General features: G+C 40.6%; 1 protein-coding gene across 2 annotated transcripts in view; it reads right to left on the reverse strand.

Moving 5' to 3' along the window:
- LOC146425427 (transportin-1-like) overlaps positions 1-6,435 on the reverse strand; it is a 145,596-nt gene extending 139,161 nt beyond the window's left edge. For both annotated transcript variants that reach the window (XM_085041578.1, XM_085041580.1), the window contains exon 1: positions 6,310-6,435. The gene's annotated coding sequence lies outside the window, so the exon portion shown is untranslated. The remainder of the gene's footprint in view (positions 1-6,309) is intronic.
- Between the last annotated feature and the right edge of the window lie 1,956 nt (positions 6,436-8,391).

The raw sequence follows: 8,391 nt of genomic DNA on the forward strand, positions 1-8,391 counted from the left end.
TTTTATGACCTCAGATAATTTAGGATATTGATGCCTGATGTTTTTTTGTCCTTTCTCTTTATACTCTTTTTATACCCTTTTTATATACTTTTTACCCTTTCCCATTTCTGTACTTTTCACTCCCTGTATCTTAGCCTACATGTTTATAACCCTTGTACTCTAGCCTAGTTCAGAATTCTTTGGGGAAGATGAAACATCCCCACAATCTCAAGAACGTGAGGCACCAACCTTGAACAGAGCCTACTCTCTGGAACATGTTTTTGTAAACTAAGTTGTAGCCTTTTTGGGGGGGAGATAATTAGAATAAGGGGGCAATTAATTTGTTAGGTTTCTTATTGGGGAATTTTAGATAGGTATGCTAATTGGTGAGGTCCATAAAATTGTATACGCGTTGTACCCGGGGGCTTTTTCGTCGTGGTTCCACCTTTAATGAGGGAGCACCTGGGATCCTATTAAACCAAGGTAAAACCCTTTTTCCCTATACTGCGGTGTCTGCATCTTATTTTTACCAGCTTTTTAGGCATCAATATAGTTATTTGTTTTCAAGGGTATTCTCTTTCTCCAAAACTTTAAGAGAGAAGTGTGGCAAAGAAAGTTTTAAATCATTCTTATGTCCAATTAAATCTGCATTACTTCTGAATTTGGAAACATCCTGAAATATGCTTATCCAAAGCAAGACCTACAAAAAGACCCTCAAAAGGCAGCCTCTGCTATCTTATTTGCTTATTTTTTAAAAGCAGGGAGAGTTCCGCCCCAGTGGAGCTGAGGTTATCAAAGCCTCACTATGCTCCATTGGCCCTCTTAGCATAAAAGAAACAAAGCAATGGCAATAATCTCAATGTCTGCTGATTTTTAATCTCATGTCCAGATATAAAAGTCCATCATTTAAAATTGAAAAATATTAAAGCATGCAACTTCACATATTCATTTTTTCTTATCTAAAAGAAACCGATATAATTTTTGAAACACATTGTACAACTATTAATGACTGAACTCTGTAGTAGTTACACGCAAGATTATCCTCTGTCTCAAAATTCCCTTATCAGTATCATTTTTCCAATCCACATTTTAAAGGACTGCAAACATAAGTAGCAAACAAAACAAAGCACACCTTGAAATGTACACTCCAAATGAAGGAAGCTGTGAAAATACTGCCAATTGTGCTTTATTTAATTTTTGTTTGCTATTTTGATTCTGTGCAATCTCCAAGAAATTAAGAGAATCACTAGAATGGACAGTGTCTAACCTAAAATATGCTTCCTTGCTAAGCTGAAAGATATATTATAAATTTTAAAATATATTACAAGTACTCATTGGCTAAGAGAACAACTGTAATAGGGTATTCTCCAGAAGCAAAACATTGTGTGAAATTACAGTGCATTACCCAGTTTTTAGTCAAGAAATACAAGTTTCTATAGTATTTTCTACAGATAGGAGGACTTTATAAGGGAAGATGTCTGAAGATGTTTGATAATGTGACCAAATGACCAACTGGATTTTTACATATCAAAGGTTAAAGGATTTTAAAATAAACAGGTATTTCAAGATGTGACACCCAAACACATACATATATGCACTGTGCAAGTAACACAAAACCATTATTTTTTTTAACCAATCATTTCCTCTCATCAGTTTGTCTACCTTAATTCCTTTTCCATGGGGCTCCAATAGCATCTGTCTTCAGACTCCAGTGTTTTCAACCTAGTGCTGATTAGTCTCTCACAGAAGAGTGAAGAATGTAATTACATTATTCTAGTGTTTTTGTTAATGCAATTGGTTCCCATGCGCTCAAAAGGTCCATTCAAACCTGATCATCTTTGTTTTTAACTACTTATGGACCTGATTCAACAACTGAAACTTTCACCTCTTATGTCAACTCCACTTACCTACATTACACCTAACAGAGTGCAGTAAAATCCCTCCTAATTTCCAAGCACATAGCTCAGGGCTTGACTGCACAAGAAAATTATATCAGTTTAGCTTAAACTTGCCTATGTACCAATTTTCAAAATTCTGTGTGGAACAATTTCTTTACATTTAAGGCTGGCTTACGCTTTTTTTTTTTTTTTTTGAAGGAATGGACTCAAGCTCAGCCGATGTGAAGCAGACTGAAATAAAGGCATCTATTTGGACATTTGCATTGATTTAGCTTATTTGGTTTAAAAATCAGAATGGTGCTTTTTATTCTCCAATGAGAATTACTCTTGTCTCTCCACACTTGTCTGCTACTGACTTTCCTTTTTTCTCTATAAGGTGGCCAAACTACAGTGCACATACCACTCATGTCTGCTTTGTGATATGCTGTCTATTCTCTCCTCCTCTGGCTAAAAAGAAGTGCATTCACCCATTATTTTGATTTCTTCTTAAATATGTTATCACAGAGGCATAACTAACATCTCTAATTGGCCCAGCCTTGGCCAGCAGCATGTCCATCATCTTCAGAGCCATCAAAGATTGGCTCTGGTGGACATGGTAAAAACTTCCAGAACATTCACACAGAACACACAGGAGCCATCATTGTGCCCCTCCCCACCCACTGGCAAAACTGGGCTAAGCAAAACCAACACATATGCTCAATGCTGAACTGAGCCACGGCTCCTGGCTCTCATTGCTCTTACACAGGCAGCAGAATAACTGCCTACTAAGTCCTACGAGAAGGCTCCGTAAACACAATTAGGAACTACTGCAGCCACCATCTGCATCCAACAACAATGAACAGCTTTGCTGTCCCCAGGCAGACCTGCACTTCTAGTTCAGGATATAGAAAGAGGACATGGTGAAGTAGGAAGACCAGGATTAGGGTGATGGCATACACACGGGAAACTGAGGTTCCACTTTGTACTTGCTGGAAGTGAAGATTCAGGATTTAGACATGTGCAAGGGGAAAGGATGTGGCTGAAGTGAAAATTCAGAGTAAACTTCTGCAGGTGTGTGAATGGACGGGGAAGGTGAGTATGAGCATCAGACTGCAATCCTAGCTTGCAAGACAAGAACATCCAGTAGGAAAAGTGGGAGCAGAAAAGCCATAGATGAGATTCTGGTTTTGTGTGGTTAGAAAGACATGTGACCTTGGATGCCAGAAGTTACTAAAGATGATCATATACCTACTAACTAGGTTTGGAAGCCCCTGTTCTGTGCTACCTCACCATAATTTCTGCAAGTATTTCCTTTTTGGTTTCTAATAGGATAACAGTTTTCTTGCATCTTTGTACCTACTCACCTACTATTTTCTATTCTCCAAAAGACATTCGATCTTGCCTTTTCCTCTGCCTTTATATATAGCATCGATCAATTATTTAAATCAATACTGTTAATGGCAACTTCTACATAAGCAGCATATTTTGAATATTTAAGGGATTTTACAATGGCTTGTAGAAAACATTATATAAAATTAAATTATTTAATAGAGGAATAATTTAACAGTAACTTTATACTCAAGGCTCAAAACCCACAAGTTTTCTTAACACATTAATTTTGTTTGACTAAAAAAGCATATATGCACAAACAAAATTTCAAAGCATTCAGTACACAGAAAGCTAACAGTGATCTTTTTACTTGATTACGTTACACTCTGGAATCTGCTCCGGAAAGGGAAATTTTCTGAAGGCTAAAATTGATGTTTGGAAACTTATTTCTATATCATTAAAAGATGCCACATTCCATGGCCTCCACGTGTACATGTATAAACAGATTATTATGTATTATTATGTACACTGATTCATCATGATAGATCACATACATAAACCAAACAACACTGGGTCTACACAAATATATATCTACCAATGAAATATTTTTAAAATAACATTTCAATATGAATTACAGCCCTGATCCTGAGCCCCTATAGCTTCTGTATATTATACATATCAATATATATTCATTTTTTCAACCATCATATAGATATGAAATCTATCAAAATATATATAAAAGCTATCCAAATCAATACTATAAAATAATTTAAACAAGTGGAATAGGTGACCAAAATATTCTACTGTTACATGTACTAGAATGTTCATAGAATCTGGAACTGAATTAACTAGTAAAATTCATTTCTGTGGTCAAATCTACTCAAACTTACAACATAATTAACACATGAAAATAATGGTAAAAACAGTCCTAGCCCTTTCAAAAACAAAGCAAAGAAAAATCCTCCCCCTGTTGCATATCACTGACACAATTCTATTGACAATAATGCATTGATCGGTGCAGAAGTTTTACAAACCTGTGGTCCAATTTTTTATGACAGTGACAACACTGAGTCTACAAAAGGAGGTATTTATCAATGAAACATTTCAAAATTAAAATCTCAGTATTTATTTCAGCCCTGATCTTTAGACCATACAGATTCTGAATATCAGCTTTGATGAAGGAGGATTATACTTGGCCTTCTGCCACTCTCCTTTGTAGCTATAGCACCTTGGTGTGCCCAAAGTAGGAATAGGAATGAAATTTGATTGAATTAAACTCTACTCCAACTCTGCCAGTCTGCTGGACACCTCTGTGTGTACTTATCACCTGATTATAAGCTAACTCAGTCCCTGGTGTTGCTCTGATTTACACCATGAACCTAAAATTAAGCACATATATTTGTTCTCTTGAGTATCTGCATACAAGCACTCCTAAACTGCAATCTAAATAAATATGCTAGAGAAACATATGTCAGATAATCCAATAAAAGTCTACATTCATAAATCCACCATTAATGTTTTTACCTTCCTGCCACAAGGCATGCTTAGCTCAATTTAGCAGCTGTGCTTACATCTATATCAATTTCATAAGTCTCTGAAGTCTATATCACTGCCTATATCCAATGGTAAAAATGGTCCTTAGTCAATATTAATTCTAACCAGAGCCTTCCACCTTTAAGACAGAGAGTAAACTGCTTTTTAACCCTGTTTTTGCAGGATCATAGTTATCCCTTTGCATTATATTGCTTTGAGTATAAGCTAACTAGATATTTTCACAGAATGGGTCAGGTTGGAAGGGACCACAGTGGGTCATCTTGTCCCACCCCCCTGCTCAAGCAGAGTCATCCTAGAGCACGTGGCACAGGATTGCCTCCAGACAGTTCTTAAATATCTCCCATGAGGGTGACTCCACAACCTCTCCGGGCAACCTGTTCCAGTGCGCAGTCACCCACACAGTAAAGAAGTTCTTCCTCAAGAAAAATTTTGAGCAAATACAGTCTAAAGCAATAATGATCATATGAAATCTATTCTTCCCAATTGTGAGCAGCTTTCCTCCATCCTCCCACATATAACACCAAAATAACTACAGTTCACACAGCAGATGCAAAGGGAGGACTTTTAGAAACAGACTATAAACGGTTATTTTTACACATAGATGAGATTCTTAATTAGAAACATAGGCTCACTTTCCAATTCTGACAAAAGCTCCTTGTATGATATTTTTTCTGTTTAATTATTCACATACCAAAGGGACACAAGTTAACGTTTTGTTCAATGACTGTTGTAAGGATTAAACAATATCTGGGAAGTATTCAAATACCACATCAAGGACTACTTAAACAGACAAGAAGGCAAGCAAACAAGTTATGAACCTGTAGTGGCCAGAGTGCATAGCAGAACAAGCCTCACAGTAGGAGGATCTCTTGGGTCCTGAACGCAAATTCAAGGGAGCAGAATTGTTACCTTCACAGTAAGGAAATAAAGAGCTTGAAGACTGAGTAACCCATTTATGCCAACCCCAAAAGGCGTTTGTGCCTTTTGTACAGTCACTCCACAAAGGCTTTACGAGTTCCATCAGCTATTTCCATTGAGCACCTAAACTAACAAGCTCCCCAAGGAAGCAAACAAACAAAAGTATAAAACAAACACGGAATTTCACTCCTCTCGAAAATTTCTTAGGAAAAAAAAAAATTAAAACCCACCTAGACAGATCTGGACAGCAGGGACCCTATATACCACAGAAAAAAATGCAGGAAATATGGACACTTTCTTATATTCCCCAGGTGACTTTCACCGCAAGGCTGCGGGGACGACACCAGCTGTAGCATTGGGAGGAACCGAGGGAGCTGGAGAGGTGGGTAAAATGCTCGGTGTCCTTCCCCACCATCCATCCATCCGGACAAGGCAGCACAGCCCGCCAACGACAGCGGGAAGTGAGTGGGCAGCCTAGGTCCGGGCCCACATTGTTCCCCTCCCAGCGGTGGCGCGAAAACCCATAACAGCTGCCGGGCTCACGGCTGGCTGCCCAGCTACCCAGCCGGCCCGACTGCCGCCCGTAGGCATGCAGGCATCGGCTGCCGGAGATGGGACGTCCCAGCCTGCCCCTTGTAGCCCGAACACCTACCCACACCATCCCAGACCCCGACGGCAGAGAAGTAGCAAAGGAGCGAAGCAGCCCGTACTCTGCCTCCGCAGCTCAGTGCCGACACCCACTAGGGCTTCTAAAATGGCTGAACAAAGGGAATCTCGCTCCGCTGCCACCACCCCTTCGATTGGCCGGGGCGGGGCCCGGCGCGCGGTGGAGGGCGGGGCGCCACTGGCCGGTCACCGTGGCAACAGCAGCCTAATCTGGGGTCCATGGCCTCGGGTGTGATTGAGATGGCAATGAAAAGGCCGCCCGGCCCCACCCAGCCTTTCAGCCCCGGCCCCGTCCTCAGCTTCTCCCGGGCTCCCATTTGTGCATAAAATCACGCTATGAAAAGCCAGTGTTCATAAAGGAGACAGAAGATTCCTGCAACTTTATTCGAATAAAGGGAGAGTTCACTGGGGCACACCCCCGTCGGGTTTCTCTCTCGAGGTTTCGGAGGACGCAGCCTCCTATTTATCCTAAACTCCTGACTGCATATTGCCCTCTTCCTTTCCCCATTGCTGAGGTACTAGTAAGGTACAGCCTTCCCGAACCTCCTACCACATATTCACCCCCTTGAACATGAATCATTATTTTCCCCCAAAGTTCGGAAGTTCAGGCTATCTGAGTTCTGCAATAGACTTTACATGGACCCATTTGTCTATTACCTTAGAGTCCCGGAGTTCAAACTGTAGTCAAACTGTCTCTGTTCTGCAACAAACTTGGGCGGCTTGAGGTTGGTAGAGACACTAAGACCCATTTCAAAGACATTAACACCCATTTCTCCTAAAGACCCTCACCCATGGAATTGTTTGTAAAGACATTAGCACACATTTTCCCTATCACATGCACAGGACCGCTCTTTGCCCTGCCGGTCCCCTGTTTCCACAAGGCTCGCTGCTGGAGACATGCATACAGGTCTCACAACAAGGTGTTGCCTCATGGCTGGGGATGGGAGGTAGAGTATGATGCTTTTAACACCAAGGTTGTGGATTCGATCCCCTTATGGGCCATTCACTTAAGAGTTGGATTTGATGATCCTTGTGGGTCCCTTCCAACTCAGATTATTCTGTGATTTGCCCCCCTCAGGGGTACCCACATGCAGTCTCCTTTCTCCCAACCTGTCACCACCTCTCTCAAAGAGGCACTAGCATGAAGGGCCACCAACTACTCAGGCAGCACATACTTGCTGCAAAATATGGAACATGTAAAATTTTCTCAAGAAAGGATGTTCTTTACTCTTTGATCTTTGTATACTTTCAAGCCTAATCAACACGAAGGAAGATTTAATCTGTAAAACAGAGAGCAGCTAACAAGCTCTAAGTGATGTCCAGGTGTGAAAAAAAATTACTTGTTGGTAGAACTGCCCTGTTGAGGTTTGGGGCTTGACATGCTTCAATGATCTCAGACCTAGAGGGATGTCGCTGTTGAGCAGCTAGCAGAGTAATGAAGGCACCAGTTCTCAGTGGCAAGAAGGAATGACCTTTATTGTTTTGATTTCATCACATATATAGAGTTCTCAAAAGTCACCCAGATTGGTCAGTCAGAAGCCTTCCCCTAGGCCTGATTGGCCAGGCCTGCACTGTCCAAGTTCTGGGACACTGTTCCAACAACATCCAAACTTTATCTTTATTTATAAAACACAAGAAAATTTCTCATGGGAAAAACCTGTGCTAGCCACAGCGGGAGGTTACCAAAGCTTGGGGAGAAGGATGTACCACTGATAGTGGACACAAAGAATGCAGAATTTACAGGCCACAAGGATATTTGGCAGAACTCCTAAGATAAGAAAGAAACTAATAAAGCCAACTCAGCAACTGTGTTGAAATCAGCTCTGACTGGGTAAAAGGTAATTCTGGCAGGGGGAGATTGTGACCACTGACTCACGGACCACTGACCCAAGAAACCCACTGACCCAAAAGAAGAGAAAGACTGAGCATGTAGACTAATTAACATAAGAAGTGAGAGAATCATTAACCAACAGAAGGTAGACTACCAATTAATAAGAGAACTATGTAATTTGTAGCCAATGAACACTAATTCCTTTGTTGGCTAAAAAGTTTAAATAGTAAAAAGTTC

This window comes from Lichenostomus cassidix, chromosome W, assembly GCF_008360975.1.
Source record: "Lichenostomus cassidix isolate B80296 chromosome W, HeHo_3.0, whole genome shotgun sequence".
NCBI lineage: Eukaryota > Metazoa > Chordata > Aves > Passeriformes > Meliphagidae > Lichenostomus > Lichenostomus cassidix.